The following is a 15,944-nucleotide window of genomic DNA, read 5'->3' as shown; positions in this document are numbered from 1 at the left end:
TGTGAAAATCACACACACACACACATATACACACACACACAAGCAATGTACTACCATACCATGGTCAGAGTTTTAAATGCTGCAAGCCACAAGCACTGACGTTTAACTACGCTACCTAAACTGAAGTCCGCATTGGGCCACTTCCTCCATTGTATTTCACTTCTTTATCCAGATTAAGCAATTTAGAAATCTCAAAGTTCTATCTAACTCAAGGATAGAAGTTGAGGTCAGGGAGAGTAATTAGCCTAACCAGCAGCTTTTGTTGAAGAACTGCCTATAATCTTTCTAGTACATCATTATTTAAGATTTGTTGACTTTTTGGTATTTATGCCTATATATGTATATATTTACATATTTATTTTGCAGTATTGGGATTGAACCCAGGATTTTGTATATACTAAGGATGTTGTCTACTGCTGAGCTATGTCCCCAGTCCCTTCCATTTAAATCTTTCTAAGTGTGTTCTCAAACAGTGTAACACAGAGAATTCTGGTAAGGAAACCAACCTGTGTTGCATTCTGAGGAAATTACAAGGTAATACTCATTTCTTTTCTTTTTTTTTTTTTTTTTGCTTTTTTTTATTGTAAACAAATGGGATACATGCTGTTTCTCTGTTTGTACATGGCGTAAAGGCATACCATTTGTGTAATCATAAATTTACATAGGGTAATGTTGTTTGATTCAGGTAATACTCATGTCTGTGATCACTCATTCTGCAAGTATGTTAAGCACAAGCACCTTCCACCAGCCCTCCTTGCAGAGGAAATTTTGTTCTGCCTTTGAACTGGAACAATATTTATTGAACATATATAGCATTTTAAAAAACTGAGGAGAGCATAAAATGGGCTATGTAGTTTGTTAGCTAAGTGGGATAGGGACAATTTTACTAAATTTATCCAAATGTTAAAAAATATTCTGCAGTATCCTAGAAGGTCAGATAATGTTGTTTCAGATTTAACTTGTTTTTAATTTATTTAGGTGTCATTATGCTAATTCTATATGTCCTTAAAGGTTGGACAGTTTCAATGTCTCTATCAATGCCGTCATTGTCCAGAATTCTCTTGAACTGAGCAAAAAAAATGTAATGAAGGCTTCTTTTGACTGTTGGATTTAATATTTATTTTCTTGTTTATGATGGAATTCTCATTCCGAACCACTTGACTGGGAAAACAACTTTGTTCATGTAAACCAATGCAAAGTTGCTCACGCAAATCTTTTAGAAACTACTAGAGTATTGCTCTGCTGATTTGACTGCTAGTTTGTTTTTTTTTCCCCCTCGTTCTGGTTTTACTGAGGCATCTGGGTTCCAAGTAAATTTCCAATACATGCCTCAAAGTATTGTTCCTTGATTCTAAAATAATACATCACCTATTGAAAAATTCTAATTTGATAAATATTTCAAAGACTTTTTCAAACATCTTTCAGAATTTCAAGTCACATTTTAGAATTTCTAAGTGTGAACTGATTTGAATCTTTCCAAGCAGTGCTAAAAAAATTGAACTTCAAAGTTTCACAAATATTCACTTTTCTATTCTATTTCTTAAAGCAAAAGTAAGGCATTCAAAAAAAGCCCAACACAGATGTTCTGCAAAAGAATCCCCCCCACCCCTGCTTTTTTTTGTTATTGTTCCTTTTATTTCTATAGCAACAGGGTGCTGGGCATTTGTTTTTCAAATATATTTGGTTACATGTATTAATATTATCTATGGTTAGTCCCAAATGTATGGTGCTAAAGCTAATCATGAGCACCTGTCCGCATGTAATAACAATAACTTGGTATTATTTTTTTTCCAGACTTCATAAAAAGAATAATAGTAAAATTATAAATGAATACAGGGAAAATATGTCTTTGTACTTTTGGTAAACAAATCTTGCCTCTAGTTGAAAATGTGCCATCAAATGATTGAAATTGTTGTTAGATACTTCTCTATTGCCGTCTTTTTAGGAATTACATAATTTGTTTGTTTGACATTGATGGCAATCTTGAATGGTGCGGAGTTTGATGAGATAATCCCAGGCTAAATAGTTTGATTAGGGTTTTAGTACCTTCCAGATTATTTGCTTGTTATTGTTGTTGTATGTAAATTAGAGAACTACTTTTGAAAAACAAAATTGAAAAAATATTTATAATCATTTTGTTAAAAGCAGTCTTAGATTCTTTTTAAAAATAAATGTAATCAGTAAATATCACTGAGGATATTGATAAATATTTGCCATTTAACTCCACTGGAAAAGTGAACTGGGTTTAAAACCAAAAATTCTCTGCTTTAAAAATAAAAGTGAAGGGGATATTCATATTTAATTTTTTGCCCCAAGAAATTCCTTGCACATTTTAATCTATTTATATTGTGGCTAACAATCTTTATTTACAGGGTTGAATTTGTTGGCAGACACAAGCCTAAAGTTCTTACACAGCAAATAGAATTTCTTAAGAATTTTTTTCTCTCAATTATTCACTTAGCTATATAAATATCAGTTCTTTTCGAAGGTAAGAGAGAAAGGAATTCTGTATTGATTCAGGTAGAACATAATTAAAACTAATTTGAGAAATATTGAACTCAGAGACATCGTAATACTTGAGTATGGGGGATTATTTTGCATGATAGTTTTTGTTAAAAGGATTTATACTTACCTCATACATTTGGGCCCCACATATTTAAAGTTAGTAAATATACATGTGAAATTTGCTTTCTAAATTGTAACTAAATAACTAAAGGTAACTCTAAATGTCAAATACTGTATCAAAGAGTGATTTACAAAAGAATTCTTTGGTCTTCCTTCTTTTTATTTTTTTTCCTTTTGGGCTTCCAGCAGCCTCTGAAGAAGATTCTGCTGGTATCAGAAACCAGAGTTTCTTTCTCACATTTCCCTTCTTGGGTTTTTGTTTGTTGTTTATATCATTGAATTTGATGAATTAGGTGAAACTCATGGCAAAAATATCAAATAGCAATTAAAATAGTTTTAGCCTCTCTATGAGATGACAGAGTATAGTCTTTACAGTAATTAAGAAAGTCATAGAAAAGAAGTTGGATTTTTCATGAAAAGATATTACTTAATTTCTGGTTTAGTCTTAAGCAGAGAAGCACTAAATGCAAACCACCTGCTTATAATTCATAAATCTGTGTACATTAGCATGCAAGTTTTGAATATGAGCAAACAGGGGAAAAGGAGAAGTTGCTACAGGGACAAAAGTTGGAGTCACGTGGCATTAAAGTTTGTGGAAAGTTTTTATCCTTTTTTTGTAGTTGTTCTGTGTCTGTGTCAAGGTTTTAGATGGAAGTTCTTCAAAGTTGTCAGACTACGTTTTCCTTGAGCTGTTTTGGATCTGGTTTACCAACTGCTCTCACAAGTAAGATTTTAAACAATTTTAAGGAAATTGCATACTTGGTTTTGAATTCAACATTCAGATGATAGAATTGTTGTGGTTTCATTACTGAGAATTCTCTTTCTGACTTTCATTTTCTTTCTGGCACCAATTGATTAGAATGTTTTTAAGATTTTACTGCCTGTGAGAAAAATGGTCTTTCTTTTTAGTGTAGGATTGATTTTGTTTGAATGCTTCCTCTGTCCCTTGTTAATTTTGACTAGTCTGTGCTCAGAAAGGGAACTTATTCTATGTTACCTTGTCAAAAGTCTCAGTATTGTTTATAACAGGTGATGATAAACCTAGATGGAAATGGCTGAAGTGTCTATGAAGACATGTATTCTGTTTCGAAATACTTGAGCCACATAGGGGACAGGGGGTGGGAGAACATATTTAAAGATTTTTGCTACTCTTAATAACTTCTGAAAAGTATAGATATTTTCCAAATCCCAGTGAGTCACTCTGCCCTGATGGAACTGTTCTCTTACTCACCAGCACATCTGCCGGGTATAAAGGACATTCCAGACACATGTTCCAGGAGCTCATCCCCTGCACCCACTTCCCCTCAGTGCTAGTGTGTGAAGCAAAGAGCCCACAGCGATCCTCATGACTGTGTTCCTACTCTGCATGTGTCATTAGCATCTCACAGATCTGTTTTTTGGCTGTTCAGTTAAACTTAAGAACTTCATGTCACAAATTCTATGTTCACTACTTGCAATTCTCCCTCCTTCTCCAAGTATCCTGAAATGATGTAATATCATGCACATTAGCGAGCATTCAGATCATTCCTGTAAAACAAGTGAACTCAAATGTCTATTTGTAGAGATGATGGTTATTTTTTGTCATCCTAAAATGTTTCTTATGTTTTCTGTTTATTAATTTATTGATTTTGAAGATATAATATTCATTCCACAATCCACATAGACTTTGTGACAAAAATGTTTTCTATCTCTTATTTATTGTGACTACTTTTTCCCCTTAAAAGGAAAATCCACAAAACTAGTTGGCAAAGAGCCTATGATGATCATTAATATTTATTATTAGTAAGTCTTAAATCAGACTTCATTCGTTATGGAGATATTGAATTAATGGGTTGTTGCTGAATGCAAGTATTTAAATGAATTTGTATTATTTGGATTTCAGAGAGTCAATAAAAGTGGTATCTATTAATATTTTACTTCTTTTTTGATTGGGTTTTTATGTCCTTTTTAGAATGTTCTTTGATTTCCTTTCTCCTTATCTTCCTTCTTTTAGATAAGTCCTCTTACATTAGTTATTTAAAAGAACTGCACAAAATTATTTTTATGGCTCTTAAAATACAAATATAAAGTCAAAGATATATAACCAGATGAACAGAAGGACCCTGATGACAAATCAAACAGATCATAATCACTAATTATATCAATGATGAAAACTACCATTGAAGCTGATTTGAGTTAAAAATAACCAAATAGAGGATATGATCCATCACCATGAAGGACATGAAGGACTATAAAATAAAAAATGCAGAGAAGAAATACGGGAGAAGAAGAAAGAAAAGCAGGGGAGTTTCAATATTTCAGGTGCTATCCGAAGGTTGCTTCTAGAAGTGCACTACAGATTTGACTCTGAGCTTCCTCTTATTAAACAGGTAGTTGTAATATTCACATGATCGATGTGAAAAATGAACTAGTTACATAAGATAAGTAAAGCTTTCCTGATACTGAAAATAGTGAAATGGCTATTTTAGGGTCTTATAATGGGGGCAGTGAATGATACTGGACTATGGTTTTAACCACATCCTTATAATATTTACAATATTCAATTTCTTACATATTTCTTGCAATGTCCTTCTAGCACATGTTTAGAGCACAGAGTCAGGTCTGGGAAGACACCTAAAATTATTGTTATCTACTATTTGTATAAAAATGTATTTAGATCTGTGATGGTCTGGCTGGATCCAAGGATAAATGTATCTTTCAGTGAGTGAATCTTTTTTCTTCCTCCTCCTTCTTCTTCTTCTTTTTTTTTTTTTTTAGAAACTAGAGGGAAAAACCATTCCACTTTGCTGTTAGCAAAATATTTGTGTGCTTTGACTATCAACTGATGGTGAGGTAAGACTTCTCTTTGAAGAGTGAGGTGCCTAGAGGTAATACACATCCGAACCTGTATCTCCGTATGCACCTGGTTTAAGGAAAACCTTTAAAAAAGGGTCAAAGTTTTTCTTGGGAAAAACATTCTCAGTCCAATATGAGGCTCTGAGGCTTTTGCAACTCAGAATGTGACCACACATATATGCAAATATACTGTGTATAAACATACAAACAGAAACATGAATGCCCTCAAAAATACGTTTTTCATATAAATTCTTTTTATTTTGAAAAGTTTTAAGCATATGTCAAAGTTAACAGAACTTTGTAACAAAAATATATATACCCACAACTAAAATTCTACCATTAACACTATTATACTTGTTTTAGCACATGTCTATCCATCTACTCCTCCCTCCAGCCATCAGTCAATTGCAGACATTTGTACACTTATCCCCAAATATTTCATATCATCAAAGTTAAATATTCATAATTTTCAGTATAAACCAGTATTATCATATAATCTTATATTAAGTATAACACATACTAGATAATGCAGAGATGGTCTGTTGTAATACAGTTTGGATATTATTATGTAATAACATTTTATTAATTTTAATGGAAAAATTTGCACATACATTTCCAAAAGTGTGTATTAGTTTATTTTTTTAAAACTATATGCTCCTGTTTTTCCAAAGAGAATATTATCCTTAACCCAGGAGTTTCTTCATACATCTTGTGCTATACTTTGGATTTTAAATGTCCCCAAAAGGTTCATTTGTTAAAGGTTTGGTTTCCAGCTTTGTGCTGTTGGGATAAGGGGCACTATTGTACAAAAATTCAATATTGTTTTACTCAGATCGATGTTATCTGATCTATCAATAGGCCATTCTCAAAGATTCTGATGTTTTAGTGGTCCTCAGGGATAGATTGTGCCTAAAGTGCATGGAAAAGGCTCCAGGAGAGGAAGACAGAGGAGAATACTGTGATGCACACGCAGAGTGTTTGTTACAGCTTTATTCCAGGGGATAAGTAGGATGTGGTAATGTTTATTACTTTACTTAAAGCCAGACTTTTTGGGGGGTGGGTACCAGAAGCGGAACTCAGGGGCACTAGACCACTGAGCCACATCCCCAGTCCTATTTTCTAGTTTATCTAGAGACAGGGTCTCACTGAGTTGCTTAGCACCTCACTTTTGCTGAGGCTGGCTTTGAACTTCCCATCTTCCTGCCTTAGCCTCTCCAGAGCTGCTAGGATTACAAGTGGGCCTGGCTAAAGCCAGACTTTTAGTATTATGAATTCTCAGTTCTTTGTATCTTAATTGATTGGAATGTATTTCCAAATATTTTGAGCTCAACAACCTATCAGGGGTATGTTTTCTTTTTAAAAGATCCTCCCCTTTAAATAATTTACATACAATTCAGTTGTCGTAAAATTCATCCAAAGTGTTCAATTTAGTTGGGCAACCATTGTCGCTATGTAATTCCAAAGTATTTTCAATACCTGACAAAGACACCCTGTACCCACATGTAGTCACTCTTCATTTTCCCTTTTTTACAACCCCTGGCAACTTCTAATATACTTTCTATTTCTACAGATTTGCTTCTTCTGAACATTTCATATAACATGTGACCTTTCATATCTGGCTTCTTTTCCTTAGTGTAACACTGTCAAGGTTTTTCCAAGTTGTATCATGTCTCATGCCCTTATTCCTTTTAATTGCAGAACAATATTCCATTGTATGGCTGTGTCACATCTTGTGTTCCATTGTTCTGTTGATAGACATTTGGATTATGTTCATTCTTTAGCTACAGAGAATGCATAATGCTCTTGTGAATCTTTGTGTACAAAAGTTTTTGTGTGGGCATATTTTTTTTACTTATTTTATGTACTCTTGGTATATATTTGGGAGTAAAATTGCTGGGTTCTAAGTTCTTTCCTAGAAACTTATCCCATCACACATGAGAGATGACATAACTAACGATGATATCTTGTGGTTATAATTCTTTCCTTTAAAAACTAAGTGGATCTTTCTTATACTCAATTTGCCTTACATAGATGGGCAGAGAATATTTTTCTTTGTCACAAATCCAGGGACTTGGGGAAAATAGTTCTCGCCACATGCTTCTAGATTATTCTACATCCAGCAGCCTTCATTTGTGTTGTATTGTGGTGTGTGTGTGTGTATGTGTGTGTGTTTTCAATTAATTTTCCTCAACCTTACTTTTAGTGGATAGTTAAGTCTTTAATGGAAAGTCTTTGTAATGGGTAGTCTTATAAAATTCTGGTACCAGGTTTTGGAGATAGTGTTTCCTTTTTAAAATAGTTACTTTAGTGGGAAGTTGAGATAGACTGTGATGGAGACAAATGTTAAATCGATGTTATTGAAACCAAATGTTTGGGTTTCTCTATTTTCAAGGACTAACTCATATTTTGAGTCAGTCAATGGACTTACAGGGTTAAAAGGATCCCCCGCCACCCCTGATTTGGCAAGAAGCAGAGTCCATGAGTCAGAATACAGCTTGGACAATGGTAATAGCAGGAGATTCTCAGGAGAGATTTGGCGTAGCACATTTACAGCACATTTTACTGGGATCCTTTTTAGGTTGTAGGTGACCTTTAAAACCTCCCCAAAACAAACTTCCTTGATGTAATGTGACTTTCTTAGCCACACAGAAACCTGCTATTAAATCTAGCTTGGGATGGGTATATATGCATTTTGTTGTATATATATATATATATATACAACAAACAGCTTAATTTCATCATACTGCTCTGTTTAAGACATGATGGAAATTCACCTGGGAAGGAAAGAGCTGAGGAACGTTTCCGAATGTCAACTGCAAAGCACAGACTTTGGCCAACCTTAGAAGGTCATGATTCTTTTTGCAGATTAATCTGAGACATTAACTTCTTATTTGGATTTACTAAGTATAATCATTTAGTTTTCCCACTAGAGGTATTTTAAAACTGATCTCCTTTCTTGTATTGATATGTACTGCACTGCTTGAAAAAGAAAATGCTTCTTGGACTTTCTATTTTTCTATTTTCTATTTTTCTATGTCAGATTTCACATAATCTATATTTTGTATCTCGAGAACATGAGCTCCCTGAGGAAACTCATTTTAATTTATTTATCTCTGTGTTTTTAGGGCTTGGTATACTGGTGGCTCATTCCATCCTCAGTAAATATTTGCTAATTACAATGTTCCAGTCCCTCTCTGGGCCGTGGGGATGTGCAGATTGCCAAGACAGAGAGCCACACGATAGTCACATTCAGCTAACTGTCTTCTGAGCACAGTTCATGAAACCAGCAGTAATGAGAAGCACACAGTGCTGTCTTAGGAAATGCATGGTCCTTGTGTTACTATCTATGGGTGCTGGGTTCATCGTCTCCATTCAGCAAAGAATTGAAGAATAGGACACAGAGATAGCAAGCAAGAAGTAGGTTTATTGCAAAAGTGACAGAGATACAGAGATAGACTTCTCCAAAGAGTAGAGGTCCCAGAGTTAGGAACTTGGTGGGGGAGTTTTGGCTTGTTCTTTTTATGATATCTGGAATCTCCTCCTCTCCTTATCTTCTCCCCTGTCCACATGCTCCTCACTATTATTGATTGGTTCCCCCTCTGTCCACATGTCTGTTTTTGTTTTTCTATTGGATCCCCTTCTTAGGAGCACAAATATGGCAGTGTCTGCCTGATTGGGTCCCCTGCTTGTGTCCATGAGTGCTTGTGTCAAGCAGGAAGTTGACCTCTCCATGCTTCTTTGTTCTGGCCCTGCCCCAACCTCCTCACTTACCATCTTACCCTGTCTGTTTAAGCCCTTCTATGTCTCCATCACTTGGGGCATACGTAGAGTGGTTAGGGCCCAGAGTCCAGAAGATACCCTGGAAAAGTTATCTGAAGAATGTGTGGGAGTTAGGTGAAAAGGGAGGGAGAATGTCTTAGTTAGGAAGAAGGGCTAAGAGAGAGAGGTTGGCATGTTTGAGGAAGTGAGAGAATGTCAGTGTGGGGGAAGTGTGTGGAGGACCAAGTGTATAGAACCCAGCTGGGTGGCATGGGGCAGGTGGGTGAGGAAAAGCAATGGGTTCAGTCCCCCTAGCCCAGTCCCTGGAGGAGTCAGTTGTTTACCCCCAGGACAAGGTCAGACAGGGGTGTGATTGATCAGCTTTGCATTTTGAGAAAAGACCACTCTGATTATTGTCAGTGGATTAGCTGGGGCCACAGAGGATGTCCAGTGTCCATTTGTCATCCATGGTGATTTAACTCCAGTGATAGCAGTAAACAGGTAGAAAAATGGACTGGCAGGTAGATATTTAGAAACAACCTGTTCAGAAACAGCAAAGTAAAGACATATATGGCCCTGAAACTCCTAGAAGCAAGAAAAAGAAGGTAAAGAAAAAAATTTCATTTGTAATTTTCCTAAATCATGTGATAAAAATACCTGCCAAATACAAGAAAGTTTTTGAGCTAAATGAAGAAAGAACACAGAGTGGAAATTAATTTCTGAAATTTCATGTTAGGTCCAAGTTTTCTAGCAGTAGGTAGCACAATTCTGAAGGGCCTTATGTGTGGCAGCATTGTTGGGGCCACTGGGTATCCTCAGGGTCCCTGCCCCTCTTTATGTTACAGAGCCCAGGGATGCCGGGTAGAGGTAGAAACCCTGGAAGCATTTTCACAAAGAACAACTGCCATGTGTCAATCAGCATTGAGGTTATTGTTCACAGGGCATACATACATACATTTACAAACAAAATGTCTCAGTCATGACACAAATGCTTGTGACATACAGGAGTTTACTATGTGACAGGCAAGGAAGGAAACAGGGTAAAATCATATATAAGGTGTATATTAGTCTATATTTTATAGTAGAGTGTATATAGTATAGCTGTGCAAAGAACTAGTACTGAAAAAATGTTAATTTTTTTCAAATTAGTCTATATGTTCAACTTGGTTTTAATTAAATATCAGCAGATCTTTCTGGACACTTGGGAAACTGATTCTCCAAGTTGGAGCAAGGAGATGGAGTACAGGCCATCCACAGAGTCATAATCATGAAATGTGTGGCCCTCTGTGGAAGCCAACCAAGAATTCAGTGGAGCAGAGAGTTTTTCTCACTCATTGAATGAACCATAACAAGGTAAAATGGAAGGTCTAAAAGAGGTAGCAATAGTGAAATTTCTGATACCTTATTAAAGGATTTCTCAGATAGCTTCTAAGTATCAAAGGAATGTCAGACTGGTAAGCTTTTTCATGATTCATTCAATGAGTTAGGGAATTAAAATCTGTGCTTGAGGTTCTTTTTTGATTACTTTGGGATGAAAGTTTCCAGATCAAACACAGGATGCCAAGTTAAATTTGAACTTCAGATAAATGATTAATAATGTTTTAAGTTTATGTTACTTAGGATATTTAGGGTATACTCATTTATTGTTTATCTGAAATTCAAATACAACTGGGTGCCCTGTACTATTATTTGTTAAATATGGCAATCTTATTTGGAATGAATAAGAATTTTCCAGTGGAAGATTAAAAAAAAAAAGAGAGATATTCTCTTTAAGAAATATAAGTAATATTTTAAGCTGATCAAAATTATAAATGCATTGAGAATATATTTTCCTGAAAACATAAGATATTTGTACTACATAAACATGAAATCTTCCTGTTAGATCTTGTGCTCCTTTTGATTGTTCTGTCTCTTTAGCTGAATGAAACTGTCCTACATGGTGACAGAATGGGTGTATTTCACAATGTCATAAGTTGTCTTCTTCCTCTACAAAATGAATCCACTTGGACCTTTACGTTTCTTCTCTTTGATCCATTTGATTAATGCAACAAGGGATCAGGTTAAATTCTTCTCTTTAAGAAAGTGAATTGGTAATACCTTCTTTTTTCTTATGTCAGTTAGGCATACGTCATTAGGGGAAAGAGGTTTATCACAAAATTCAATACATAATGGAGGCTGCTGTGGTTTGGACATGATTTGAGTGTGTCCTCCAAACATTTATGTGTTAGTCCCCAGTATGATGATGTTGGGAAGTGATGGAGTCTTTAAGGGGTGGGGCCTAGTAAGATAATTAGCAAGGTAATTTGGTCAGGGGATGCAGTGCCCTTAGAAGGGATTAATACTGGTCTTCTGTAGTGACTTATTTCTCTCTAGGAGAGTAGTTCATTATACAATGGCAAATCTGGCACTCCTGGCATTACTATGCCATTCTCTGGAGGTCAAATAGATGTGTACCCCAATCTTGGTCTTTTTGTCTCTTAAAACTGTGACCTAAATGAAACTTTTTTACTTATGAGTACCCAGCCTCAGGTATTTAGTTACAGCAACAAAAAATGAACTAATAAAAAGACAATTCTCAAAATGCTGGACTAAAAGACTCAGTGAGTAGAAAGGTTATTTTTCTTTGGTGGTGAAACTAGAGTTGCTAGTTTCAGCATGATCCTGATATATTTCAACTCCTTCACAAGGCTTTGCTCTCTCACTTGGCCACGTTGTGGTTCTTAAATGCTTCACATTTAAGATTTAGGAAGTATAATAGATCTTGAACTTGTTCAGGAAATTAGATCTTTGGGAAAACAAATAAGTGAAAAATTGCTTCCCTTTCTTTCTGTTGTCTCTGCCAAAACAAGAATAGTAATAATAACTTCTTTCAAATTTATTTTGAAAATTAAATCAAGTAATACATACTAAATTGCTTTGTGAATATACAAACTTAAGTAAAAGTTTATTTGGTGATAAGGTTTTTGTTGGAATTCCACTAAAGACTAGTTATTTTAATCATCACTCATGTTTCTTCTAGGCATAGAGTTTTGGTTACGGTTTTATAAACCTAAAACAATAATGACTCTATTCATTGCTATGGTATGTTTTTATTATTGGTAATTCTAATGACCATGTGTGTTGTAATGAAACACTCCCGTATCACTTAGGATTGAGAAAAAATTTGTGGTAGATAGAGATTGAGTCCAGAATTAGGAATGATAGTTGGACTTCTCTTTGCTAAGTTGCATCCCTCAAAGAGTGGGTTTTAGATGCTTCAACAGATAGATTTAGTGGTCTGTTCAAAGTTAGGATGAAGACATAGAGTGTCTTACACGTGTCCTTAACGTATTCTCTTTGTCTAATTAAAACAGCCACAGCATCATTTTTCTTTCCACAAATGTTTACTGATCACTTACTACCTGCCAGATGTTTTTTTTCACTGAAGAGAAAGGACGGTACAAAGTCCTGCTCTGGTGAGACTTATCTGCTGGTGGGAGAAGAAAGAAGGTAAATGAATAAATAAATACAGCTGTCCCTCAGTGTGTGGGGAGAGGATGTTGATTTCGGACCCCTGCCAAAGATACCAAAATCCATGGACAGGCCAGTCCCTTCTATAAAATGGCCTACATTTGCTCATAACCTAGGGCACATCCCTCTATATACTTTCAGTCATCTGAAGATGGAATGAAATACATACTACCACATAAATGATATGTAAATAGCTGTTGTATTATTTAGGGAATGATGACAAGAAAAAAAAGTGTGTACATGTTCAGTGCAGAGGTCGTTTCTCTTCGCCAAATATTTTCCATCCAATGTTGGTTGAATCTGCTGATGCGGAATCCGTGAGTGCAGAGGTGGATCCTGTTTCCAGGTCACGTGGCGATGAGCGCCGCGGGAAAGAGAGCGATTGGTGGGACCTGTCGTGTGACCTCACCGTTCGACGTGAAGCAGAGAGAGGTGCACACAGAGAGTTCCAGAACAGGTAGGCATGAGGGCAGGGGCTGCGGGTGCAGGTACAGTACCAGGAAGGTGTAATTGAGAATGTGGCTTCTGAACGAAGACCTAAAGGAGGGGCACAGAGCTGGGGTGCCGGGGAGCATTCCAGGCAGTGCATGTGGGCACCGAAGGTACTGGAGGCTGGGGGCTCAGCAACCTGGACAGGTGGCCTCAAGAATGAGAGGACGGACTCCCGTTTTACCGCACCCTCAGACAGAGAGGGGGAAGGCGGGCTGGAGGTGAGGGGTGAGAGGCCCTGACCAGATGAGAGTAGGGGTGAACTCTGAAGTCAGGGCAAACAGAAGTTTCCAAGGCATTGAATGTGTGAATACAAAGATGATAGGCAGTTTTTGAATAATGAAATTGCATGTCCTGGAAGAGAAACTTGGAGGAGTAGATTTGGGTGGGTGGATGAGAACTGTGGTATGTTGATCAAGGGTTGAAACTGAACTAATGAAATTCAAAGTGCCGATTAGTTATTCAAGTAGAGATGGTCGACCCACATGCAAAATGCACATGTGTTTTTAAATATGTTAATAAGTCCCTTTTACTACCTGATATTTTGATGCAGTTAATAAGCTGATTGTAGCTCACATTCATTTGCCTGGAAAATTATATTCAAAATGATTCATAGTACATATCCTGTGGGTCCTTGTTTAGACCAACAGCCGACAAGGTGGGGTGTTTACATGGGACTCATGACGAACTAGATTACTTTGCACTCCTCCCTCCACTCAGTAAAAACCCACCAACAGGAACTTACATAGGCTTTTAGGGCATTTAACCTGGTTATATTAGGCACAGAGAATGTTCCCCAAGAATTGAACTAAAGCCTTGGAAAATGGTAATCTCTGTAAGGTCCAAATCCACTTCTCTTCGGGAGACATTAGTTGAGTTTAATTTTGATTAAAGTTCTTCATTGTGTGTGAGTTATTCTGAGAGTTTTCACTTGGAGGAAGACAATTTCTATCAGCATTTATAATGCCTATGATATGAATTGCTTAACTGGAGAACAGTGTGCACAGAAAGCAGAGTAAGAAAAATGGGGGTAGGCATATATGCATTATTAAAAAAAAAACAGATAATTTTTAAAATCATTTTCACTCTCTGAATCAGAAGAGTTATCAAGGATTTTGGAAAGTCTCAGGGTCTTATAAACATGTTATAGTAAAATAGCAAAACTAATTGATTAAGGATTAAGAAAAGATTTAGGTGAGATGTACTAGCCAATGGCAAGACTTACTAAGTCAATATCTATGGACTGATCCATGTATCTAGGGAATGCACTTGCCTACGTAAAACATGAGTTTGGAGTTGAGACTAGGACTGAAGTTCATCATCCTTGCCTCTCCCCCGTTTATCCCCCCAAACCCAAAATAATTCAGAGTATTTTTGCACCAGGCATTAATTTTTATTTGAAATGTTCTGAAATAAATAAGAGGGGCAGTTTGCTTCCACTCTGAAAAATTTGGTGAAGGTTAAGTTATCAGTGTTTCAAGCCAAACCATATTATACATGGTTATTCAATTGATAGAAATGGTCTCCATTAAATTTTTTTTCTGTGGGCTGCTAATTGCTATTTTCAGCCTACAATTTCTTGCAGATGATTTGTTTGAAACCATGATTGTGGCTTCTGCTAAATCCTTTGAAATTCAGCCCTTTAATCCTATTCGGTACAAATTGTTTTAAAAGTACTGATCTAATTAAGCAAATTGGTGCAAATATCACTTGCCAAGACCAAATTCTTCTTGTCTAATGGACACTCTTTGTTCACATCATAACTTTAATTAAACTCATGGATTATGACATGCATAATCATGCCTCAATCATCCATAGCATTGATGTTCATGAAATTGGAATGTGTTTAGGTTCCACGGCACAGAGTTGATGCCCTGAAACTTACAGCTTAAAAATACCTCTAATGATGCATTTTTAAATTATTGTTGTTGAGTCACTGTAGAGCTTTTGTCTCTGTGGACAGAAATGGTCCAATGACATGTAGCTAATGGTTAGAATTATATACTGAGAAATGATAACAGCAGTATCTTTTATACCCATCCAGTGTATTTTCATTTCAGATGAGATCAGGTGTGTTCACAGTGATATGCAGTAGACATGTATTTTCATTTCAGATGTTGTATTTTTTCATCTCTAGAAATTCTGTGAGTCTTTTTATGTCTTCTTTTCTTACTAAATTATAGTCATGTTTCTTTCTAGATTCTTGAATATAAGAAATAGCAGCTGTTTTAGTATTCTTCTCTGCTAATTCCATCCCCTCTGTCATTTTGGAGTCTCTTCTAAATTAATTGATCTCCCAGACATATTTCCCTTCTTTTTTTGCCTGTTAAAGTTTGATTGCATGTCAGCCATTACTGTCAACATTGTGACTGACAGTGTCAGTCATTGTGATTGATGTTTGTTGCTGGCTTTTTTCGTGCATTTTAAATAGTGTTGGACTGGGTTCTGGATGCAGTTACTTATAACCAGATGGATTCTTTCAAGGATTGTTTTTAACCTTTGTAAAGGGAGAGGCTAGAACAACCTTTTGTTTAGGGTTAATTTAGTCCCATTTCAAAGGCAATGCTTTTCTTAGGATGTTGCTCAAATTTTAAGATGTCTTTCCACTTTGGCTAGTAGAACCACAAACTATTTCTAGCCCCTTGCTTGTTGTCCCACTTTTGTATAGTATAGGGATCAGTACTCAACTCAGGATTTGAGGGGAGTTTTAAGTCTGCAAACCTTAG

General features: G+C 36.1%; 1 protein-coding gene across 1 annotated transcript in view; it reads left to right on the top strand.

Annotated features, from left to right (window-relative positions):
• Positions 1-3,261: 3,261 nt before the first annotated feature.
• ST18 (ST18 C2H2C-type zinc finger transcription factor) overlaps positions 3,262-15,944 on the top strand; it is a 359,234-nt gene continuing 346,551 nt past the window's right edge. The window contains exon 1 of the mRNA XM_079136474.1: positions 3,262-3,349. The gene's annotated coding sequence lies outside the window, so the exon portion shown is untranslated. The remainder of the gene's footprint in view (positions 3,350-15,944) is intronic.

Source organism: Sciurus vulgaris (assembly GCF_902686455.1).
Source record: "Sciurus vulgaris genome assembly, chromosome: 1".
Lineage (NCBI taxonomy): Eukaryota > Metazoa > Chordata > Mammalia > Rodentia > Sciuridae > Sciurus > Sciurus vulgaris.
This window is presented reverse-complemented; position numbering and strand designations above follow the sequence as displayed.